Here is a 26,627-nt window from a genome sequence, read left to right on the forward strand (position 1 = left end):
AACATTTAAACGGCAAATGCCAAGTTAACCCCCCGACAGCCCAGTCTGCTTAATGCTAAACAGCGCAGGGAGAGAAAAGAACTCTCGAAACGGAGCCAGAGCAGAGCATTTCTGCCACAGTCTGAGCAAACAGAAAGTCAATATCCTAATGTAAAAGACAGAGATTGTCCCTTGCTCTGCGCCTCTTCCTCTGCTAAACTTGGAAGTGGAAACTGTTTGGAGTGGAATTGAAAAAGCAAATGTCATTAAATGAGGGTGGGCCACTGCAGCTGTGTCGGTGAACAGTAGGCCTGCTGCCTGCAGAAGATAAGCAAATTGGACTCTGTTTTGATGTCGACTGATGGTCCAGACTGAGCAGGCAGCATGGTCGCTGGGGAAACTGCCTTCACTCACTTTGCACCCAATTGTTTCCCAGTCCCCGCCAATAAATGCCAGAAATGGTTGACATAAATCCACCATTCACGACGTGACAATAGATACCCATTATACAGTGGATAGGGGTTTTCATTTAAAACACACACACACAATAAGTTCAGCTTTAGGCCACACACTCGTCATTCACATGCAAACTATTCTGGGTTTGACACCAACTTGGTGAGATAAAGTAGTGTATAGTGAGAAACTTTTCAATAATTTTTAGATTAAATATAGGTTTTACAAGACTCAATCTGGAAATCAGTTGAAAGAGTACCATATAATTAGCCTGGCTCCGCCCTCCTACGTACTTCCGCTCAATTTTCATTTTCCTTCAGTACTCCGTCTGTGTTTGCGGTATATTCTTGGGTTTTCTCTGGGCAAAATATTTGGCGGTCCAATCAGCAAACAGAGGGAGTGGCTGAGAATGATGACGTTGAGGACGTGCGCTAGAAAGATGGAAGCAAAGCCATTCGGTCCGTTGTGGCAACGCTGCACAACGGACATCCAGAAATATCCAGAAGTTAAAGCCCGAGCAAGAACAATCTTTGCTGAGTTGTGTTGGTGGCCATGATGTTGTGGCCCTCCTCCCCACGGGGTTCGGGAAAAGTTTGATTTTCCAGCTCGCTCCGTTAGTGGTGAAGGAGTTGGCTAAGGCTAACGCTAGCGATGCTAATGCTAAATATAAGCCGATAGTTGTTGTCGGTCTCCCCTCTTGTTGCAATGCGCATGACACACATCACGACCAAACGTTAGCGATTGGTTATGGCAGATCCAGAGTGGCTCTGGGCAGATCCAATAGTTTTAAACTTCAACAGAGTACCCGCCTTCAAGGAAGTTAACACTTGTCAATGGAGAGAGGCCAGACTCTCTGTACAAATGAAATGTACGGGAGTCTGGTAGGACCAGGCTACCATATAATGACATTCATCACAAATGTTAATGGTATTAGAAAAAAAAAGTCTTACCCACTTAAATTAAACAAGCTCTACCTCGACAAGCTACCAGGGAAAAATGCTGCTTACACGTCGGTACATCAGTATTAACAATCTAATCGAATAATGTAATATATGATAATACATGAGTACAGGGGCCGTTTTTCAGCATAATGTGTAGTTCTACTTTTGACACTTTTAGTAACTTTTGCTGATAAAACTTTGGTAACACTTTACTTGAAGGTATCTACATAAGAGTGACATGACATTGTCATGAATAGATGACACAGTCATGACACATGAACCCTAACCCTAACTTGTCATGACAAAAACCGAATGACACTTACTAAAAGAAGTGTTATGTCATAAACGTTTATGACTTGTTTATAATGTTAATGACACGTTCATTACAGTGTCACTCTTATGGAGATACCTTCAAGTAAAGTGTAACCAAAACTTTGAATGCAGGTCTCCTACACTTTTACTTGAAATGGAGTATTTCTCCATTGTTGTATTAGTGCTTTTACTCAAGTAGAGGATCTGAGTACATCCCACCACTGCATTTCTTTGCAGAATGGATGAGTTTGAAATATTGAAGGGAGACATGGTCAAAGAGAATGCCTGATGATTAGATGGAGAGCTGCAGGTGCTTACTGCGGTTTGTGTGAACCAGCAAACTTTTAACGCGTCATCAAAGCAAGCAACCCCTATTACTCTACTGTCATTTAACCCCTCTCACCGTGCTGACATCATGAACTCTGATCACTGTTGCTCCAGTCATAGCTGGGAGCAGGTATCTTATCTGTATAGAAAAGGCTAACAGCCTACCTAATGTTTCAACAGCTGTCCAGTGAGGAGGTATTCGATAAAAAGGAGTGTACTGCAACTTCACTGCAATGTTTTACTCTGGAGGTTAGTGTTTCAGTCTGTTTCGAAAGGAAGTATCCGTCCAACATTTCTATGCTCTCTGCTGTTTTTTTATGTGGGCATTGGGTTGGCAAAGTAGTAGTAGCTACATATTTATTTGTAGTTTTTTTTTTTTTTTTTACAAATCACAAATACTGTTTATAATGGCTGAATCTAAAGTACACAATTTCAAATGCCAATGCAGGAAGTAGTGTGACACTCACATATGTGGAGGTCGGGGTGGTGGATGGGAGTGAAACGTGTTGGGCTTGATAGTGGAGGCCCGGCGTCACATCCTGTCTCATACCAGGGATGTGACCCCGGGCCCGATGACCAGCTTTTTTTTTTTCTTTCTTTTTTTTTAATATACCGTATAACCATGATGGCATTCTGTGCATAACCGTAACCAAGTTGTGTTGGCTTCCTAATACCGGTGTGACGAGACACTCGGCTCACGAGACAAGATGACACACAAGATTGGGTCCACGAGAACGAGATGAGATTTTTACACTATTTTAAAGAAAACTTCAATTAAGAAATATGACTGGAAAAATAGTCTTTAGTCAGAGAACCAAGGTTACAACGTAACTAAGCGTTTCATTGCAGCAGTAAACAATGAAGTAGGCTGCTCTTGTATTGATTTGTGCCCATTTTAAGACAAGGGGGAGAACATTTCTCTTAGTTTAATATCATTAAAAGTTAGGTTTTGCTTTCTGCTTCTGACTCATTTAAAAAATATAGAGAACGTGGTCTGCGTGAGTCAGCGCCACACTGAACTGCACGCTGCAGTCCGTGTGTGTGTGTGTGTGTGTCGGGCACGAATGGGAGAGAGAGAGAGGCAGATGTCTGTTCAAAAATATAAAACAATAAAAAGTTGATCTAAAAATAAATATAGGAGCACAAATCGGCGAAAACAACCACTGGATGGGAAAAGGGTATTTTATAATAACTTTGAATGCACCACGAGGCGGGGCGAGGCTGAGTCTGTGTTTTTCAGACAATGGCAGCTACAGTCTGGTGTTAGAATCCTCAGTCACACTTTACACCGTTTAGCTGTCAGCATTTTAACCGTGTTTACTCCAGCTGCTAGCTAACAGTAGGTTGACGTTAGCTGCTGCTAAGTGTAGTGTTGACTAGCGTCCCGTGCGGCCATATTTCAGTTCCCTCAAACATCCGTTTTCAGAGCATCAGAGAGAAGCGCAGGCATTTAAGTGGCACCTAAATAAGGCACCGAAATCTGCGTTGCTATTCGGTCCGGTAGATAACGGTCATTAAGGCACCGGTGCCGTCTTGGACCCCCCCCAAATAAAAACTCTTCGGATATACACGATTCACGTGGATGACATTTTCTCATTCAAAACAGTAATTTTCACCGAAAAGCGACTAGTTTGCAGGTATGTACTACTCTTTGGCCGGCTCGCAAGCCCAAACAAGTGTGCCTGTTGTTTTGTTTCCGGTCTAGCTAGATCCGGTGTGGTGTTGTAGTTTTTCTAACATTACTAGTTGACAGCATGTGAAAAAAACTACAAAGTTTGCTAGGCCAAAAAGAACGTTAATCTCACGATAAAAAAATTGACAGCGTTAAAATGGATTTGCGTTAACGCCGTTAATAACGCGTTTAACTGACAGCACTAATTTATATAATAGGTAAAAGTGTGACAGACTACACTGTGCATATGTGAATGTCTCTGAGTATATAGTAGGGCTGCACAATATTTTGTTTCATCGTCTACATCGCGATGTGCGCATGCGCGATACTCACATCGCAGGACGTTGCGATGTTGACCATAGACAGTTAAAGAAGTGGACAAAGTGACGCCGTTGTTTTCTACGGAGACCAGTGAAGTATATTAGAAGCACTTTTCCGGTGATGGCTGAGCGTTACTGCCAAGGGGGTAAGCGTCTCCTCACAACCCAAACCTCCTATGGCACCATTTTGATGCTACCAAGCCATCACCTCCCGTTAGCATTCCATTGACATTCATTTTGGCGCCACTTTGACAGCGAATAACTTTACATCTGAAGTGTTTAAAGACTATTTGTCCATTGTTTATTTCTAAAGAAACACGACAATGTATAAAAGGCTCCATTACCTTGTATCTCACGTTATGGCTCCGTAGCAGACGTTTTTGTAAAAATAGGCTGACGATTGTGTCATAACCACGCGAGTTACTGCCGCATAGTAGAGAAATTACCGTACAGTACAGGAGAAGCGCGCAGGCAGTTTCGTCTCACATTAGCTGTTTAAGTTTAATTACTAATGTTAACTATCATTTTAGTGATCAATAATTAGCCTGTGCCCATGTTATCTCCTTACATATACCTATGCTCTCCGTCTCTGCAAGACTGGGAATGATTGAGATTTCTCTTGGCACAGCTACCAGAAGACTTCCAACTTTCAGACAGGTTGCTCACGGCACATTTACGTCGTTTGTCAGTTGGAGGCTGCGCAGTAACGCTCAGCCATCATCGGAAAACTGCTTCTAATGGCCTTCACTGGTCTCCTTCCAGAGCAACGGGATCTGTTGGTCCATTATATATATGTCAGTGGTTACTGCTCAGCCTCAAACTGAGCTTGAAGACGTAGATGTGACGGAGGCTCTTCCGTGTGTAGAAAAGTATGGTAAGCGGCAGCTGCTGCTGACACAGTGATGCACATACATTTCCATGGGTATTGAAGCTACAGCAGTCCGTGTTTTATGTTCGCTGCAAAGACAAACTAAATCATTTGATTAATGCAACGTCATCACAACATCTCCCGGCCATTTTTCACCGCAGAAAGGTGCTGCCAGCTAAGCTAAAGCTAATATAGTTAGCCTAAAGAAACAAGGCGTCTGTCCCAACTAACATTACGGTTCGGAGCCACGACGCTGGAAACGTAACACTAATCTACAACAGCAGTCTGTGTCTGATATAACGTCATTTACACTGACTGAAGTGTCCTTGGATACACAGTTTGTTGCTAATGCTTGACACGCAGGCTCTGAATGCACAGCCAACCACCAATCACAATCAATGTTGATCAATTTATCGAACAACCAAAGCAGGCCCCGCTAGTCGACCACAACCTAAAATTTAGAGGAAGCAAAGTGCATACATTATTAATATCATTCACTTTAGTCTGGATTGATAGTATTATATGAATACAATGGTGTCATGTCAGTCAACCAGTGTATTTTGACCTAATTTCCTTCTCCAAAATCTCTTCAGAAGAGAAGCGCTTACTTGCTTTGGTGGCACCTACACCGGGGTCCTGGGTGCAGCTGACGCTATGGACTTACTACACCCTGCTACGCTCTGCGATTCCCCGCAGTGTCCTACTGCGTCCTGCCGCGTCCAACCGCGTCCACCCAGGCTGCTGTGCCACACTACACCCCGTAACGCCCTGCTGTGCCCTACTATGACATGAACTACTACGACTACCATTGTGATCACTGTTTCACTATCTTTATTATGACTATTATTGCCACCATTCACCACTCCCCCAACTGGTGCCGTCAGACACCGCCTACCAAGAGTCTGGGTCTGTCCGAGGTTTCTTCCTAACAAAAAAGGGAGTTTTTCCTCGCCACTGTCGCAATAGCTACTGCTAATGCTTGCTCTTGAGGCAACCACTGTAATAGTTGGGGCTCGTAAACTACAGAGTTTGGTCTAGACCTACTCTATCTGTAAAGTGTCTCGAGATAACTCTTGTTATGATTTGATACTATAAATAAAATTGAATTGAAATTGAATTGAATTGAATTGTTTTTTGTAAAGCATTAAAGTTCAACACAGAATGGTTCACATGAGAAAATTTACTTTTTCATTTTTATTTTCTATGTAGATGCACTCTCCTACAAAATCACCCCAGTAGTTAGTAGTTTGAGAATGATTTAGTATTTCTAAATAGGGCTATTTATGTCATCTTGTAAAAATTAGTCTTTTTTCATATCGCAATATATATCGCAAGGAAAAAAAATATCGCAATGTCAGTTTTTTCAATGTCGTGCAGGCCTAGTATATAGGTTGTATGTTTAAAATGTCTGTATTTTTAATATGCAAACAAATAAAAAAGTACCTCACAAAACAGATGATACTACAGAAGATGAGGCATAATGCACTGATATTCTGTAGTATATAACAAAAAACTGTGAATTGCACATGTTACCTTTCTAACTGCAGTACAACCACATACCTTTATTTAATTGATAACTTCTTCTAAACTGGGAGTGTGGGAAAAAAAAAAGTGGGCGATGTGACAATGACACCAATTTGGTTATATGACATGTGAGATGTGATGCTGTCACTTGTTATACACACCTGATGTAAGTACATCTCTTCAGTTTTTCTCACATTGTATGACTATTTTTGTGGCGTGCCAGCAAATGTATTTCAGTATGGAAGTAAGCTAAACTGTCAGCCAACCCATCCCCCGTTTCACACTTTTCCACATGCACTAGCAGTGAAAAACTATGAATGAGACCCAGCACCATTGCTCATTTTTTAAGTCAGATCTATGCCTACTTTACTTTTCATTATTTCATTTCATTATTTTTCATTCTAGCACATCACTACAATATAATAAACGTGGAACAAATGAGTTGAAATAATGATTATAACAGCATGAATGTAATGAATAATGCATAGATTCTCATTAGCGCATTTGGATAGTATTGTACAGTAAGGCGTGCGCCCAGGGTACATTGAGTATTTATCAATAGTTTCTATTGGGTTTTTGCATATTTTATATGACTTATTGACAGGGAAATTTAATGGAAGTGACATCAGGAGAAAGGTAGCTTGCTAAGCCAATAGATCACCCTAACCTGCAGGACGGTCTTGTATGTAGTGTGTGTAAATGAGTTTGATTTGGCCTCCTGATGTCTCATACTGTAGCAGATAGGAAAGGCATTTCAATCAGGAGAGACTTGTTTGCAGATATGCAAAGGTTTACTGTACATAAGCATAATAAAATGTACAGTCTTTGGAGCTTAGGTCTTTTTTCCATCATTATAAAATAATTTTTAAAGGGGTAAGGAAGCCAAGACAACCCCCCCGATGGAGTCTACGGAGCGTAAGACTCCACCCTGAGCGTAAGACCCAGGGTGCCTTTGGGTGACAATGACTGGAGGTGGAAGGGGAGGTGGAAGGTTGCACACTTTGCCTGAAATGACAGCTGACAGCAGCAGGGAGAGAAAGATTTAAAGCAGGGTTGTGACGCTGTGATTGGCCCTTGGAATTTGTAGCCGATTCTGTTTGGTTTAACAGGAAGGTGAACGCATCCAACAGCTGATTTGATTTAGGAAGAGAGCAGTGATTACGTGTTAAGTGTTAGGTCTTCCTGAAAGAATTTACCCTGAGCTACATTAGAGATGGCACAACTAACTTTTTGGATAACAGCGTATGTACTTTTTTTTGTGTTTTCACAGTGTTTATTTTTGTTTCCCCTGATTGCAAAGACTTGGGAGACCAATTTTCAAAAGCCAAAAGTCTCAGTCCTTACTGTTCTCTGTGTGATTTCAACACATTTCTGTGAAATTCACTTTCCGTTCATCCTTCGTCCTACATTCGTTCCTTTTGTCTTTATAGTCGTATAGCAATGTATACATGTACTGTATCTGACCTCCCTGCAGCAGACATATCCTGATAGCTCAGGTTGTCCTAAAAAAAAAAAAAATGTCTTTAACTTGATTGTGAATTACAGGGCTGAGGTTATACAAGCGTTATTACTCAAGGAGACCAGGCGACCCAAAGATGGGAAGAGATGGCTTAGGCCCCAGAGGGTTAAAATAGTATGAAGAAATGCATTCAACACACTAATCAGACCTCAGGGATACACACAATGCATTTTGGTAAACATAGCTTTATATATATATATGAGAAAACTCCACAGGGCACCTTTAACTTAAACTTAGTGGAATTAAAGCGTCACTTAATTTCTCTTAGTAACAAAAGGTACAAATAAATAAATATTGTAACTTTGTGGATTATCCTGAATAACTGTGACCTACTTGCTACATAATGTTTAATATATTTTTTTTAACAATGGCAAAGGCACAATAACCTAAACCAACTATAACCCACTTGTATATAATAACTAGGGATAGCCCGATAATCACCCCTGGCTGATTATCTGGACGTTTTTTTGGCAGTTTGCAGATTATCTGTATTGGCGTTCGTTATTTGCCTAATAACCGATTAAAAAGTGCGCTACTTTGGCTCGGCTACAGCTCTCTGTCTGTCCCTCTGCTTCTGTTTCACTCCCCACTGAGTCTGACTTCCCACCCACAACACTGTCTGACTATCTTTTAGTGGGTATTATGTTGAGAGTTTCTAATTTATTAAATACTTGCTTAAAGCATTTAAACTAAGTTTTGTGTTGGAGTTTGTTACGTTCCAAAATGTTAATTTTGACTTAAAGATTTTCATTTAGCATTTTGTAAATGCATATTGGTTCTAAACAGGGGCGGAGCCAGACGATATAAACATTCGGGGCTTAGCCCAAACCTAGGGGGGTCCGGGGGCATGCTCCCCCAGTGGAGATTTTTTTCCCAATTACGTCAGCTAAATGCACTATTTTTCAGGCTGTTTGAGATAATAGAATGCCTAAAATTCTATACACTATCTGGGAAAATGATGATAGTTACTCAGTAAAAAATAAAAAATCACCCAGTAGAGCCTACAACCTATTTTGTATTTAATTGTTCTCCAGCTGTAGTGAATCCAAAACACCAACAATGTTAAGGATGACTCATTTTCACCCTATTTCACCAATTTCACCTAAAAAGAGGCAACCATTATCTGACTATTTTGAAGTTAGCCTACATAGGTAAAATTGGAATTTGGTGTAAACATCATTATTAATCTTAAGAGTTCAGTTCTGTTTAGTTTGTGCTTAGCTGATAAATTTGCTCCATCAGAATCCATGAAATGGAAAAAAGAACAATTGAAGCTTTAACTGCACAACAAGGTTTATCGTGTATTTTTAAACAATACACAAGTAATAATAATGTAATATAATAAAACAATAAAAATCTGTTTTAGAACAAGAACAATTTATTAATTCATGCATTTCAATTTATACAAAAATTATCCTTAACAGGTAAAATAGAAATTTAGAAAGAAAGCAGTACAGGTGAGGATGGAGGCCAGGTGAGGATGAAGGCCAGGTGAGGATGAAGGCCAGGTGAGGATGGAGGCCAGGTGAGGATGAAGGCCAGGTGAGGATGAAGGCCAGGTGAGGATGGAGGCCAGGTGAGGATGGAGGCCAGGTGAGGATGAAGGCCAGGTGAGGATGAAGGCCAGGTGAGGAGGGTAGTGATAGTGTCGAGAGGAAGAAGAGCGGCAGCACTTCTGATAATCCTGCAAGAAATGATAAGCACAAATCAATTAGAGGCAAAACATACAACTAATAATCAAACAAACCTAACCTAACACCTTTTTAGGGGACATTTTTTGGCCTATGGTATCCACCTTATTATTCACCGAAGAGTGGCACGGACATTTGTAAATGGAATGTGTCTGGCGTCCGATGTCATCTGCTTACAGTTATTTCTAGCTGTACAAAAAAGCTTGTTATGCTTCTTGATATTGGAAACTGGTATTTTTCTACCCTACCCTATTATTTTGATATATTGAATTTGTCATAATTGTAAACACTAGTTTGTAGCACAAATATTTTTATCATTAATAGCACTTTGTTATTCATCTCGTTATTTCCCTATGAACCGGAAGTCTTTCACATTCACAGAAAATAGGTTACTTAGCTTCAAAGTTGAAAAATAAGGTGGATATACTGATTGCATGTTGTGTGGCATAAATGGATATGCATATGGACTGTATGAGGGGTGGGGGGGAAAAAAATTGAGTTTTGATTTACATGAGCTTTAAGCCCTTATCATCAAGATTAAAACAATAAAAGGCTTGAAATATTTTACTTTTTATGTAATGAATGTAGAATATATTAAAGATTTACTTTTTAAATTAAAGTATGGGGGGAAAAAAAACACTTTTCCAGTGATACTGATGCATCTGTACTTGGAATTGTTGTCATCAGGAGGAGGAAATAAACTCTGACGTCTTTCTGATCTTTATCACTATATTTCTCAATTAGTCTCTCTTCTTATCCCACTAATGTGCCGAGATTAGCTGTAAAACATGCCCTGAGATAACTTAGCATTTGATACAAGCTGTGTGTTTCGGTTTTACGAGTGTCCCCACCACCCCCCCACCCCCCCACCCCCCTGCGTACATGACAAATCATCAGACAAATTAAAAAATATAAAATAAAATCTCTATTAGCAACTAATTTCTCTTAATAACAACTAATAATGTTAACTCGCTAGCTAGCCAGCAATACAGTCACTTAACTCAAGTGTTACAACAGCGGATTCACAAACCTGCATCACTTGTCCGCGGTTCGTCTGACGCTGCTCCTGAATCTCTCCGGCTGGTGAGGTCTGTTACTATGGTTACTAGTGTTCCTGTTCCGTATAAAAAACTTCGTTATATCAAAGCCCGTCTACGGAAAGCCGTTCCACTCCCTATTAAGCCCCATTGTACCTACTTTGGTTGCAGTTCCACCAGAGTTCCACTGGGGGTGATCACGGTCCAGTGCAAAATTAATGGGACTCTATGGAGCTAGACGGCTAAATTTGTCTCTTTCGCCTGATTGTCGATGAGAAATCTCAGATTTGATTGTAGTTTTTGCAAGTTCAACATGGATTATAGGTCGAAAGTTGAATGAACGAGTACTTATGCCCTTTCGATTTGTTACAGGTTGAGTCGTTGTTGCCCATAACACGCTAACATTCTGCTAATGAATGCTGATTGGTCAGTGAAGGACTGATTACGATCGGAGATCCCACTTGACGGCATCCGAAGCAGAACCAGAATGCCAGATTGAATATTTCGGCGTGGTCTTTAAAACATTAGCAGACCTCTTTCTAGCACGTGTATTGACAGGGAGAGCCTAACCTGTCAGCTGTGTTGTCGATGCCTCGAGAGAACAAAGGAAGCGACTCAGAGCTTGCCGTAAAGCAGTATCTCTGGCCGTATATGTGTATGACGTCATTGACATTTTAAAAGGCTTTTTAGAACAAAAAAGCCACTTTAAAAAAATCTAACACCCAGCAGTGTGTATTTTCTTAGCCTCCCCTTTCAAATGCAACATTCAAATTACTAGACAAAAAATTATATCCTGAGAAAAGTGGATTTTGAGGGGTATAGCTCCATAGAGTCCCATTCATTCTGCACTGGCCTGTGAGCGCCCCCTATATGGAACTCTGGTGGAACTGCAACTAGTTCAGAAACCGGAAGTAACGAGAGAGTGGAACTTCTTTCTCCGGTTAGCCAGTATGCTCGCGACACCGATGAAACATACAACATGACAACAGCCCGCCAGCCCCTGATGACAAGTTAACGACGAAGAAGAAGATTTATATTCTTCTTCGTTAGTTTTTATTGGCAGTTGGCAAACAAGCTGAGTGATGCGCGATGCGTCACCGTCCGGCACCACGCACGGTAATAGAGCTTTTGTTTCATTTTTTGCCGCTCCAGTCAGAAAGACTGAGAGAGGAAATGAAAGAAAGTTGAAGTTATTTTAAAAAACCTAAAAGATTCGGGGCTTTTGACAAAACATTCGGGGCTTAAGCCCAATTAGCCACCCTCCACCGCTCCGCCGATGGTTCCAAATATCGGTTATTGGTTTCATTTTTGTAGGCCGGTGAGAACAGGTTCTCATTTGCAACGGCGACCTGGCCAAGAAAAGCATGCTTTGCAAGACAACATACAGTTTCACATTCAATACAATACAAGAATACACAATACAATAGGCTACATAAAGTGCAGATTAAGTAGGCATTACAAAGCCGGTGCAAAGTGAGGTGTAAGTAAGTTGATGGATATGCGAAAGTGATAAGGTAATAACACAATATACATAGACAGTCTATATCACTGCTGAGATGTAGTAAGAGTCAAAATACAGTCAGTACAAATTGTGGTCTAGTTAGAGATGTAGATCAGTTATAACATAACGTTCATTAACTACTAATAATCGGTATTGGTATCAGCCTTGAAAAAACAGTATCGGTCCATCCCTAATAATACCACTTGTATTGTATAAAAAAAAAAAAAACAGGTAGTACATGCACCTTGGCAAACTCTAACTGCCATTGGGGCTTGCGGCCTTGGGTGCAACCACATCCTTCAGAGGGTTCTCTGGCGCCGTGCAGCCGGCTGCTGGCTTGATAGCGAAAACACAATACATCACACTACACGAAGACAGAGTTACCCTGTGCACAGCTTGTCTGTATTAATAATTACCACATTGTATGCGAGAGAGGAAAGGATTTAATCAAGATACATGTTTCTCCTGGCATGCTGTCAACATGAACAGAAGGTAAGGAATGATGAGGAGAAGAGCTGGGATAAGGGGAACGATATGCTTCTCATTCATGACAGAGGATGGTGCGCATTTGGTCTAAATTGTAATTTAGCTAGTATGCCAGTATGTGCACACATGCACATACAGCATTTGACAGCCAAGAAATGACATATTAAATGCAGCTGCTGGTTAAAAGGCCTAACAGCCACTCAGAGTAAAAGGAAGAACTCAACAATGGGTGATAGGAATTTGTCTGACTGCCAGAGCTGTCGAGCTAGACAAGAGGCTCAGCAGTGGCACAATATTTCCATTGATATATACATTGGTGGAGCTTATGTTATTTTTTGGTCGAGATGTAACGATACACTCAACTCACGATACAATTTTTTAAACCCAATGAAATTACTGAAAAATATTCCTTCATTTATATCAACTGCAAAACAGCAGATGTGTCCTCTTAAAAAGTGCAACTGAAATAGTATTTCATCTTAACTAACAGCAAACACATACAAATTAAATATTAGAGTGTCTTGTTTATTGCTAAGGCCATGTGGTTAAATTTAAATGATTTATTTAAAATGCAATAACAACCCCTTTTTCACCAATCATTTGATGTTAATGCCAAAAGGAAGAAACACTAGATGGCTGAAGGGTATTTTACAACAACACTGAACGGACCGCAACTTTACGAGCTAAACTTAAATGCACCCCTAAGTCCCGTCACTGTTGTTTCTCCGACAGCAGCAGTGTCCATGCTGTCTCAAAGTCTCCTCTGTGCCTTTAGCTGGAGACTGTTGGACATCCAAGTAACCTAGGGTCTTTTTGTCAAACTTCGTTTTGTCAAATTTCGTTTAAAAGCATAATTAGGACGGAAACGCCACTTTTAAGATTGACCGTAGTTTCATTTTTGGTCAAATGGCCTTTTGAATGGGAGAGCTAGGGACACTACTATGATCGCATCAAAATCACTATTTTTAAAACACTAAGAAGGCTCGACACAACATGAAGACGTTTTTCCGTTCGCCGCCATCTTGCCAGTCAAAAAATGTTGATCTCCGAATGCATCTATTGATTTTAGTATTGTTTCTTATATGAGGCTCCTTTTTCAACTACAATATAAGGTCACTATTGTTTTTCACTAATGACAAAACAACAAATTATCCGTGCATTTATATGGAACCTTCATTTCTGACCGCACTTGAGTATTGGAATATTCAGATCCAGCCATAATTTTTAACCGATGCACGATGCATCCCTAGTCTTTAGGTTAGCTTGTAAGCTGGAAAAAATACTTGTCAAACCTGTCGAACCTCATAGAGCTGTGAAATTGATATGTTTCACATTAGCATGCATTCTTTATTTGTTTTCTAACAATAAGTTAGTTTTCTCCCTCCTGATCAGAATTTTATGATCATCATGCCCACATAGGCTTGTAAATACAGACATCAAATATATTGTTTCATGCTATAATGTGAGTTTACAATTGGTTTTCATGTTGAAAAGAAAATGCCTTCATTTGGAGAACAAAAGATATATGTAATTGAAATTCAACTTATTCGAAGTCTAGCATTGGCAATTATGTGAAAATGGAAAAAATGCATTGGAGTCCAGATTACATTTGTGATTGAAAAAACTGTCTTCACATTTTGATAAAAAAATATGATAATTTGCAGCCAATATCCATAATCTTCTGTAGGCATTTCTCTGGGTTCCTCACTATGTTCCCTGTGGCTCTTCATTTGAATTAATCAGGACAAAACACACACACACACACGGTTTGGATGCTATTTCTTCCCTTCCCTACTTCCCAACTATTTTGTTTCAGCCCCATTTTCCAGTCAGCACAATAGGAGCTGTTCTGAATCTCTGATCACCAAAAACGCAAACATTTCTTTTCAACACTCACATGTCCTCACAGACCCAACTTGGCTCAAACATATATACTGTACAGCAGGAAAACATTGGGTATTGTACACAACAACTTAGATTTAATGTTATGTTTGAACTGACTAATTTAATCATGACCAGACTGGCACTTGAAGGTGCTCTAAGCGATGTCACGCGTTTTTTAGGATACAACATTTTTTGTCACATACAGCAAACATCTCCTCACTATCTGCTAGCTGCCTGTCCCCTGAACACACTGTAAAAAACCACGGTCTCTGTAGACAGCCCAGGCTCCACAAACGCCAACAAAAACAAACTGTGCCAACCTGCACCACCAAACGTAACAAACAGTGTTCCAGCGTTCCAGCCAATAACCGACAAGAAGGATTTTGGGGTGGAGGTTGGGGTGTTAGTGCGCGGAAGCACGGAAGGGAGGGGCGAGCTAGCCTCGTTTTGTTTGAAAATACTTTGAACGTCAACAAGAAGTGCCGTCACCCAACATCGCTTAGAGCACCTTTAAAGAAAAGTTAAGAGATCACCAAAGTTACTACAATTCATCCTGAGGGGAACATGAATGTACATACCTAATTTGACATGACTATACATCCAATAGTTGCTATTTTACTAAAAAAAAAGATCACACATTTTGACCGCATGATGGTGCTAGAGGAAAAACTAGCATCCATCTTGCGATGGGATCACACGGCCAACGGGCGTAAAGTGGGAGGTGCCCTTCCCTACTTCATACCCCCCTACTTCCGGAACCCTTGCTCGGACCACACACCATTTTAAACCCAACCTTCATTTTGATCTCAGCTAGATACCTGTAACGTTTCGTGACTGCATCATGCCCTGCTGCCACGCTATTGCGCTGACAAAATCTGTCAGCAGAAACGCAAAGAAATTCAGAAACAAAGAAACTCAAAACAGCCTGTGTGGTAGTTCCCACTTTAATAGGTGTCTCCAGGAGCACAGTTTGCCATGATCAGACACACACGCACGTACAGACACACACACACACACACACACACACACACAGCAAGACACACACACCCAACTACAGCAACACACACACACACACACACACACAAACACACACAGCAAGACACATACACACACACACACAGACACACACAGCAAGACACACACACACACACAGCAAGACACACACACACACACACACACACACACAAGACACACACACACACACACACACACCCACACACACACACACACACACACACACACACAAGGCTGGTAATCAGGAGATCACCATGTCATCAGTACTCATCCACTTGGAATGATGTACAAACATTACAAGACAATGCATCCAATGCTGATGAGATATTACCGTCCGGAACAACTCACTTTTTTTCTTCTTTTAAATAAAGAAATATGATGGAAATAAACACCTGAATAAACTGTGGAAAATTTGTGAAATAATTGAGGAAATAATGTGTCCATTTTATTTATTGAATAATGTAACACTCTTTTCTTATTTAATAGTGTCTAGGATATTAATCCGTTTAATCTTTTCCCCACTTACTGCTAGAAGTTTGACCCTCTCACCAGTTCATTTATTACTAATTTTGCTGAGGTCTCACAATGATGACATCATCCAACAGCAGGAAGGCAATCTGTTCCTGAAGCAGGTCAGCCTTGTAACCAGGGGCGACAGGCGCGTTGACTGTGGCTGGCTTTTTTAGATTAATTGCAGACTGGAGCACTGGTGGCAGTTGGTGTCTCCAGGCACTAGGATGGGGTCTTCCCGGACTTAAACAGTCCATTTATTCAGTGGGTGAATGGACGATTATGTCCGCGCTAGTATTTTCCTCCTATATTAGAGCAAGATGGGCATGAGGTGAGCGGGGAGGGCAGTGTTATTAGAAATTGATGCGCGGGGGTCTGGAGGCCTCCCTGGGCAGACAAAGTTTAGGGCAGAGGCCACCCGAGCTGTGAGAAAAAAAGTGGCAGATTTGATGAAGATCAAGTGAATGAGCACAAGAGACAGGGTTACAAGGAGCAGAGGACCCATACTGCATGATCAGGAACAGGAACAAAAAGTGACTAAATGGGATAGAATATTAAAGCTGAGGTAACAGTTTGAGTTAATTAAAGAGTAGAGCTTTTGATCTGATGTCTCAGTGTCTTCATATTAATATATTATGTCACATCAACACTTAAAACAAGCGTGCTCGCAGAGAGGGAAAGAAGGGAGTTGAACAGATGTGACACAAAGTATTTTGAATTGTTGATATATTGCACTTGGAAGAATTCATTAAAAGTTGGTGCAAACGCCTCCCCTAAAGCTGACAGCTCAGTGGAGCAGCACAGCGAGTGCAATAATCAAACAGCTCTCTTTACTTTGTTACAGATTTGTTTAAAGTAACAGAAAACAAATCGGTCTCTGTGTGTATGACTGCATGATGCATGAATAAGAGGGAGGGAGGGAGAAGAGATGGATTAAAGGAAAGACAAGCCTACATATGTCTCCATAGGCAAATAGTCTGACACATTAACACACACACATTCTAATACATTTAAGTGGGAAATGTACACATTATGATATGTAGCATACTAATTATTATATGTAAATTGCCAGGTAGTACAGGGTCTATCCCCACTTCTAATGCGCAGTGGGGATTAACTCTCGCATATGCCACGGTGGTAATTTCAACCCGAGAATTTGCAGTTTTGTACTTGGAGAGTTAAAGACAAAGTGTGACCACCTTCACCTTATCTGTCAATTCATTTTCTCGATTATTCTAATTGGTTATTTGGTCTGTATGTGTAAGGAAATACAAAATGTCCGGAAATGGTGAAAAATCTGTGTTTTCCAAAGCCCAAGATGACTTCCTCAAATGTCTCGCTCTGTTCAAATTTCAAATATATTCAGTTTACTGTCATAAAGGAGTAAAGCAACTAGAGCTAACACTTGAAGGTATCTACATAAGAGTGACATGACACTGTCATGACACTGTCATGACACATGAGCCCTAACCATAACCATAACCATAACACTAACATAACCATAACTTGTCATGACAAAAACCGAATGACACTTACTAAAAGAAGCGTTATGTCATAAACCTGTGACTTTGTGACTTGTTTATAATGTTTATGACACGTTCATGACAACAAAATAATCACATCTAAGAAGCTGGAATCAGAAAATGTTGACTCTGTTCCATAAAAAATGACTCAAACCGATTTATCGTTTTTCAAAATAGTTGGGCGATTAATTTAATACTTGACAACTAATTGATGAATTGATTCATCTTTGCAGCTCTAATAGCCATGCAACTTATACCCTGTAATATAACTACCATTTCCATTAATATGAACATGCAACTTATCTACATGCAATGTATGAAGAAAAAAAAAGCTTATTAATAGCTTTGTTAATACTTTAATACGGACCCATACAGCCGAGGGTTTGCTATATGACAGCGAACACTTTTGCATTTCTATATATGAGATCAGTGCAAACACTCACATACACACCGATTCCAGCATTTTAGGCAGTAATAGAGGCAACTCTAATAAATAAGCCCGGCTCTCCAGAGTTATAATGATGCAATAATAAGTATTCATAGTTAGATTTTAACATGTCTTTTGCTTCCCAGTAAGCACACATACGTCGCGGCGACGTATTGGCGATGTAATCAAAATACATCGGGGATATGTAGTATTTTGGTAGTTTGCTCACTGGCACGACGTCCCCGCGACGTCGCTGCGCTACGTTTCAGCGACATATAGCCGCTCTCTCCGCGACGTATACATATATACATCGTTCTAACGTATGCCATACGTCGTGGAGATGTAGGCTTATATACATCGTTCTAACGTATGCCATACGTCGTGGAGATGTAGGCTTATATACATCGTTCTAACGTATGCCATACGTCGTGGAGATGTAGGCTTATATACGTCGTTCTAACGTATGCAATACATCGTAGAGATGTAGGCTTATATACGTCGTTCTAACGTATGCAATACATCGTAGAGATGTAGGCTTATATACGTCGTTCTAACGTATGCAATACATCGTAGAGATGCAGGCTTATATACATCGTTCTAACATCTGCTATACATCTTACAGATGTGGTCATCTTCCTGTTATAAATAGTACAGATGTCAGGCTCTACATCCACAAGATATCATTTATACAGTCTGCAGATGTCAGGCGCTACATACCGTATATGTTATCCTAACATACCTTTACTCTTTAAATGTTGATAAAATAAATTACAAATTACTTACCTTAGTACACCGAGAATATTTTAGATAGGGGGCCTAATTAACATTTTACTGCTATAACTACTACTACTTTATAATAAACTATAGCTACAGTCCAATAATACCAGTCTAATCTGTAGAAATCATAGTCTAGAAGATGACAAACAATTATTAACCTAATTACTTGAAAACATCTTAAATCACTCTGTAGGATCGCTGGTATAAACAAGACCAGTAAACTTCTCACTTTTTGCTGAACAAACATTTATTTTGAACTATATAATTAATCAATAAACATAAAAAACATTAACAAATATTAAAACATTAAACATTAAAATAAAGAATTATCTAGGAGAAACTCTTTGATGGCCTTCTCGGCCTCCGCTTCCGTCGGCGCCTGGAGGACCGGGTTCCTCATTACTGCTGCTGTAATAAAATCGTTCAATTCGAATTATTATCATACTATTTATTTTGTTTTATCTAGTCTTCTCAGTTTTCTATAGAGGTAAAATGGTATAGAATGGTTTCTGCACAGCAAGTGAATAAGAGACTGGTTTAACTTAGTGGAATATATATATTTAAAAAATCTAATAATTCTGGATTCGCTTCTAGTGAATGTTAAAAATGTTAAAAACGTAACGTTTTAACCAAGGACCCTTTCAGTGTTCGGGCTGGTAAGTTGATATACCCCGAAACAAATTATCCGCTGAAATATAGACGTTTCTTTAACCATTGCAAAGTCTATGTGAAAAGTCTTTCTGGGCCATGGGGTGCAGTACCACCGTTATCCACTAAACCCATGGTGGCTTTTAGACTTGGCGCTCTTCCTGGAGGCTTGGCCAGACCCACATCAAGATGTTGAGTCTGGGAACTCTCCATTGACAGGGCTCAATCCGAGGGGCGAGATAAACGGTTGTCTTTCAAACTCCCTCTGCATGCAATAGGATAGTGCTACAACCAGGCTGATCCTGCAAGAGATCATAAAGTAGTATTCACTCAGTTAAATTGTAGAAATCTACCACAAACATTCATAAAAAACAACTGTCCAAATATATATATATATATATATATATATATATATATATATATATATATATATATATATATATATATATATACATACATATATACATACACACATACATACATACATACACACACAAAAACGTCTCCGGTAAGTAACAACCTTAACCATCATTTAATGGCCTATCAAAAGACTACAACATTTTTTGTGAAATCAGAGATCTTTCTTACTGTGCATGCATTTTTTTTTTCCCCATATTTAGCTTTGCGTTCCCCCATGTCCACACCAAGGCCCAGTATTGACAGCTAGAAACTTTGTATTATGAAATAAGACATCCAAGGGATGCATATAATTCTTCCAGTCTCTGCGTGAAGTAATGTAAACAAAAAATAAGTATACGCAAATTACACACCTCTCCAAGTATGATGAGAATGTCATTTTTCTCCCTGAACAGGATCGGCAACAGCAGGATTGCAGCTCTGAAATCAATCCCTGAAAAATAAGTAAAAAAATAAAAGAAAGTGTATTAGGTGAATGTACAGTGTATTTTGGTTGGTTAGGCCTTATCTTGTCTGAAGACAAATAGAAAAGAAATTAAGTTTAAATGGCTCCACAACACTAGGGGTGACCACGGCTGATCAGTGAGTCACTTACCAGGGACATCTTCGGTGAGGGCAGCCTCTCTTTCCTCCAAAGCCAGATCTGCAAGGGGAGATTTCCTTTGAGTCAGTCTAAGCACTGTGGGTACTAGGATCTTAAAGCCATCTTAAAATCTTCGGCAGATATTCATTCTGCAACACAGCACAAACAGGAAACAGGAAACATGTCACAACATTATCATAGGATTTTAAAATTAAATTTCAAAGAGAGCCTTTAGTAATTTAATATGAACTCCAACACAAATATAAGGAAATAAAACATGTAGACAAACCCTGCATGGACTCTTACAATAAAACAATAGTCTTAAAATGTATGGCAAATTAACCATACTGTAACAATACTGTTACAGTAAAAGTCCTGCAGTGTAAATGTTACTTAAACAAAAGTCTGTAAGTATTATCAGGATAATGTAGTTAAACATTAAAACATGTTAGAAAGTGTAAAGGATCCAACCAGTTGTGTGTTTAATGGACTAATCATCTCAGTTTACTTTAGAATCAAACATCAGATTTTATAAACTACATGTGTTCTGTGAGCAGTAATCTTAATGTGTAAAGTAACTAGTAACTGTAACAGATGAATCTGTAACAGATGAATGTAGCGGAGTAACTAAAGTAACTAGTAACTAAAGCTGTAACAGATGAATGTAGTGGAGTAACTAAAGTAACTAGTAACTAAAGCTGTAACAGATGAATGTAGTGGAGTAACTAAAGTAACTAGTAACTAAAGCTGTAACAGATAAATGTAGTGGAGTAAAAAGTAGAAAGTGGAATGAAAAGAAAAGACTCAAGTAAAGTACAAGTACCTCAACATTTAGACTGAAGTACAGTACTGGAGTAAATGTACTTAGTTACATTCTACCCCTGCGTTCGGACTACAAAGACTGTGCAAGATTATGCATTACAGTGTGTACACCCTAATGCATAATGTTACACTACATAAACTACCGGAGCCAGGTGAATTCAGATCCAGATAAAAACTTCTTCAGTAGTAACCTTTACATTTTATATTATTTATATGTCTATGAGATTATAGAGTTATTTTCCATGGTTCTACTTGGGCCTAATGTTATAACAATCGCATAACATTACTGTTACCGGTACCTTGATTCCACTGTAGCCTTCTCTGAATGTACCGGGACAGGCTCAACGGTTAGTGTCACGGTTTCTTTCCACTGCTGTACAAATCGGTTGAATTTGGCTTGCTTCTTAAACGATCCTTCAAAGAGGTATGAAACCATCCTCTCAGTCAATCCATAGTCCACTGCTTCTCCGTCAACTTCATTATCTAACGTACAATACAGAAAAGAAAAACAGCAATGTTAACCACCACTGTGGTAACAGCATAATGTAACGTTACCACATTTAAAAAGCACATTATGCAATCACGTTTCTCTATCATTCTCCGTTTGGTCCGGACCTAATATCCATATAAAAACACAAAGTAGGGTGCCCAGATAGCTCAGTTGGTAGAGCGGGCGCCCATATATATAGAGGTTTACTCCTCCACGCAGCGGCCGTGGGTTTGACTCCGACGTGCGGCCCTTTGCTGCATGTCATTCCCTTTCATGTCTTCAGCTGTCCTGTCTATTGAAGGCCTAAAATGCCCAAAAAAAATCTAAAGTATTTAGGCGTACCTCATTAGAGACGCTGGAAAAGTGTGTCTCTCTCTCTCTCTCTCACACACACACACACACACACACACACACACACACACACACACACACACACACACACACTATATTAATATAACGTAACGTTAGGCCTATCTTACTTTTTTATTAATAATGATAATCGGGTTATTTTGAAAACAGCAGCTAGCTAGCTAACGTTAAATGTTAAGCTTAGCTAGCTACTCGAAAGGGAGGTTAACCGTTGGTTAACCGTTGGTCGGTTCTGTCAGTTAACGTTAACGTGACTGGTGTTGTAACTTGACGTTAGTCTTTGTAGGTTAATTAACGTTAACATTACATGGTTTTACGAAAATGTTCTAAGACAGTTTGACGACAAAATAAAGAATAAATCATCATTTCAAACCCTCACTGGCTACCGATAGTCACATTCTGCCCAAATGGCTTTGCTTTACCATTAACATATATTTAAGAACAAAAGACTTTTAGGCGGCAAAGACGCTTTTTATTGTTCTCCTCTGACGCAGTCCAGCTAACGTTTTATAGCTAGAGTTAACGTAAGTCAGAAGAAAAGACTTTTCGGCGGCAAAAACGTTTTTTTCTCCTCTGACGCAGTAGTTTTATAGCTAACGTTAATGTTAGCTAGCTATCTCGATGGTCAACTGTAGCTAAGTACCGTTAGCTAGCAAAGTACCATGTCGTAACATGTAGAATGGCAATATGGGACATAATACTGCTAATGTTTTAACTAACTAACCTGTAAACGTTAATAATGGCAATCATCAATGTCGAGTGTAGCTAGCTAATGTTGACAGAGTATGAACTTGGCTAGTGCTAACGGTAAAGTTAACTTCCAACTTTGAATATTAACACCACAAACACAGATTAAAAATGCACATAATTTACCTTTGAATTTACTTCGCTCCTCTTCAGTGACCTTTATTCCAAAACGAAGTAAGCCCGTGATTAAATCCTCCGTTGCTAAATGTCCAAGCGCCATCCTCCCGACTTTGATCGACACTGACGGAGACTGACAGTTGGATCACTGTCGATTCACTCATGTATCCTTCCGCGCTGAAGTATTTATGCTTCCGCCGAGTCGAGCTCTCGTTAGCATGTAGCTAGATCCTTTCAATAGAACACAACTTAATTATTTGTCTGTTTCATTCTAATATAAATAGGGTAAAGGGTTTGAAAATTAAATTAAATAGGCTACTGTTTGTGAATATAAATATAAATTATTACATAGGCCTACTCCTCATTAACATGATTAAAAATGATTGAAAGGGACACTTTCAAATGACCCGTGAACAACTGAGGAACTTTTAATACATCGTTCCGACATAGTTAATACGTCGCTGCGATGTATAGATTGCGATCATAATAAGACCTCCAGACGCTCAATAAACGATGCTTCATTATTCTTCTTTATGACCCGCGATCAATTGCAGACGAAGCGATCAATTGCAGACGAAGCGATCAATTGCAGACGAAGCGATCAATTGCAGACGAAGCGATCAATTGCATACGTCGTGCCGACGTATGTGTGCTTACTGGGTTGCATTTCAGCTCAAATGAGACATAACTATCAAGTTGCACAAAGGGTGCCAATAAATTATTAATTGTGGCAAAAAAATAAAAAAAAACAGAAATAGTACATTAAAGTGCCCATATTATTAAAAAAAAACACTTTTTCTGAGATTTGGGGTGTTATTTTGTGTCTCTGGTGCTTCCACACGCATACAAACTTTGAAAAAAAACATCCATGCTGTTTTGAGTGAGATACAGGTTTCTGAATGTGTCCTGCCTTTATTCTTAGGGTGAGCTCTTCAAAATACGTCACTAGCTGAAACGAGCTGGCTATCCGCAACCGTTAGCATGCTAGCGCTAGCATGCTAACGCTAGCATGCTAACGCTAGCATGCTACCTCGTTCTCAATGGCAAAGCACTGCTACAACACACACACACAAGTTCACCATAATCTACAAAATAACTACTTAATTGTGCGCCCTTGTTTAGAATAAGTCTCCCGGTTAATCCTGCCTTGTAACTAACCGAAGTTGGAGAAACAGCCTTTCTTTTACTGTCTATGGAAACAGCTAGCTAACATGATCCTTACCTAGCTACTGCGCATGTGTGAGTGAAGGATCTGCAGCAGTGAGAGAGAGCTGTGCAGTACAACAAAAATATGATGTTTTTTGAAAATTAAACCATGTAAACCTATTCTGGTACAACCTTAAAATACAATTATGAACCTGAAAATGAGCATAATATGGGAGCTTTAATTATGTCTACATGGCCTTGATCATTTAATAATGAATTGCAGAGCCAAACTGCATAGCCAACACCTCTGCTGTGTACTTCAGACTGCATGGGATCTTTCCATCCTGACTACAGGTGTTTCATTAGATCAGCTGTCAGGAGATTTGGCTGGAAATGTCTTCTGTCGGTATATGCCGCGTTGCTGGACTCCACCGTCAACTCCTCGAAATGTCCTTAACAACTTCCTTTGATTTGTTTAGAATCTTTTCTTCCGAGAGCCGAAGGGATTGTGAGCAGTCTGTCAGTTATGTGTCACAACTGAGGAGGGTATTCACATACAGTATGTAACTCTGCTGCTCTCTGGGCCTTTAATGCGTGATTGACATGTTCATTCATTAGCTAGCTAGATTTGACAGAATGGCAACTTGCCAGCGGTGCTGAAATGTGTTGAGGGGAGAAGTATTTGGTTCAGTGCCAGACTGGATGACATGACTGTAGGTGGAACAGAGAAAGAGATACTCCCAAATTCTATATTTTCACTGTCAAATGACTATCCCCTGTAGTACTGAACGGGGCTTGGAAATGTTTGTAGTTTGCTTATTATTCTTCTTCTTCTTCTTGCAAACTAACTGTGGGCATCTCGACTTCATGTTGGTCGCAGTTGATTTAAAGAGTGACAAGTTCTAAATAGTGAAACGTGTCCAAACAATAGAAACTCATCAAACCACTCCAGCAGCGTAATCCACTTGTCTGCTCCTCACCTGTGTGCTCAGAATGTTCCAAAGAGTCACCATTTCACCAAAACATGGTTAAATACAGTGTTTTATAATACCCACATCAGACTCGTTATAAGGCCAAGCCGCAAAAAAATGCTTTTATCGAACTTCATGCATTATATAGTACCACAACTGTGAGGACTGAGGACAGAGACAAGGAGTGAGCTCTGAGGTGCTCTCCAAGGTGTGTGTGTGCGTGTGTGTTTCAGAGAGGGTGACAGAAAGAGGGAAAGAGAAGTTGGAAGGTGCAATTTTACAATGAGTCTATAAGTTTGTTGGGAAAAAAATAGATCAATTTAGCGGAGGTCTAGTACAGTCAAGGCCATAGCATATTTTTTACATCATTTTCACACTCTTTCAGTAAGCCTCGCTCCCTGAATGAAAGCATCTGCCTTCGTTATCTTTCTCCTCTCATGTATGTAAAATGGCATAAATCAGTTTATTTTACGTTATGTGGCTCCCATAGGACATAGGTCATTCTCAACAAAACGGTACTAAAAGCACAATGTCTTTTATAACGAGCGCCTCAGCAAATAGATCCAAATTGAAGGTTTGTAATTAGGGATGCAGTGATAACACTTTTTTTTTAGATGTAAAAGTACTTACATTTGAGTACAGATAGGAGTACTTCATAATACAGTAAAAAATACAAGAATAAAGTTCAAAAATGACTTTGAAAACATGCATTATTGCATCATGACTTTACAAGGTGTACCTGAATGCACCATGAAGTCCTGTGGGTGCCCACACGTGATGCCCTTTGCTGTTTGTTTACGTAACTCACTCAACGGGTGACTGCTTTGAGCAGGAGGATTTTCCAGTTCTGTTGTAAGTCTGACATCTGCAACTCTGGCAGCGACCATGGTGTCTGAAAAAGGTAAGCTACGCTGTGTCTTAGCTACTGACTCTTGAAGATTGTGAAATACAGCCACACTTTAGACCGTTTAGCTTTAAGCTAATTATTCTTATCTATGGATGGAAATATTTGTGCTGTAGCCTGAACTATTTTGCACTTCAGAATTTTAACCATGCACACACAGGTGGAATAGTTTTTTCTTCATATTTTTGCATTAATGTCACTAGGAAGCATACCAGTAGAAATATATATTCATATTTGTAAGTGGGATATATATATAAGTAAGTGGGATTGTCTGGAATCTGACAATGTAATAACCATTATTGTGGGATACACTGGCTAAGCAATTTACAAAAATGTCTGTGCTGACATAAATAGTTTATAATACATTATAATTTTGGCCCAAAGTTGGAGACCATGTAGAAATTTTGTTGCAATTTCAAAACCGGATTACTCGGGAACCGCTTGTTGTACCGACGCATGTGTTGAGTGAAGAGTTTGTGAGATATTTCACAGAGAGTAATGGGTGTGCAGAGATTTATGCAGAATGCAAATATGATAACATTTCATGTAAATTCAATGTTGATTTTCTCGCAAACCATTTGTCACAGCTGCTGGCGCTAATATCATTGGAAAGCTTAGATTCTGGTTGAGGTGGTTGTGCCAGACTCA

General features: G+C 39.7%; 1 long non-coding RNA gene across 1 annotated transcript; it reads right to left on the bottom strand.

Moving 5' to 3' along the window:
* Nucleotides 1-19,594: 19,594 nt before the first annotated feature.
* Nucleotides 19,595-23,211, bottom strand: LOC116045747. The gene is made up of 5 exons (XR_004103994.2): nt 22,968-23,211; nt 21,535-21,718; nt 20,426-20,562; nt 20,184-20,263; nt 19,595-19,715 (listed from the first exon to the last, which is right to left on the bottom strand). It is a non-coding gene; the product is annotated as an uncharacterized LOC116045747 (long non-coding RNA).
* Between the last annotated feature and the right edge of the window lie 3,416 nt (nt 23,212-26,627).

This window comes from Sander lucioperca, chromosome 4 (genome assembly GCF_008315115.2).
Source record: "Sander lucioperca isolate FBNREF2018 chromosome 4, SLUC_FBN_1.2, whole genome shotgun sequence".
Lineage (NCBI taxonomy): Eukaryota > Metazoa > Chordata > Actinopteri > Perciformes > Percidae > Sander > Sander lucioperca.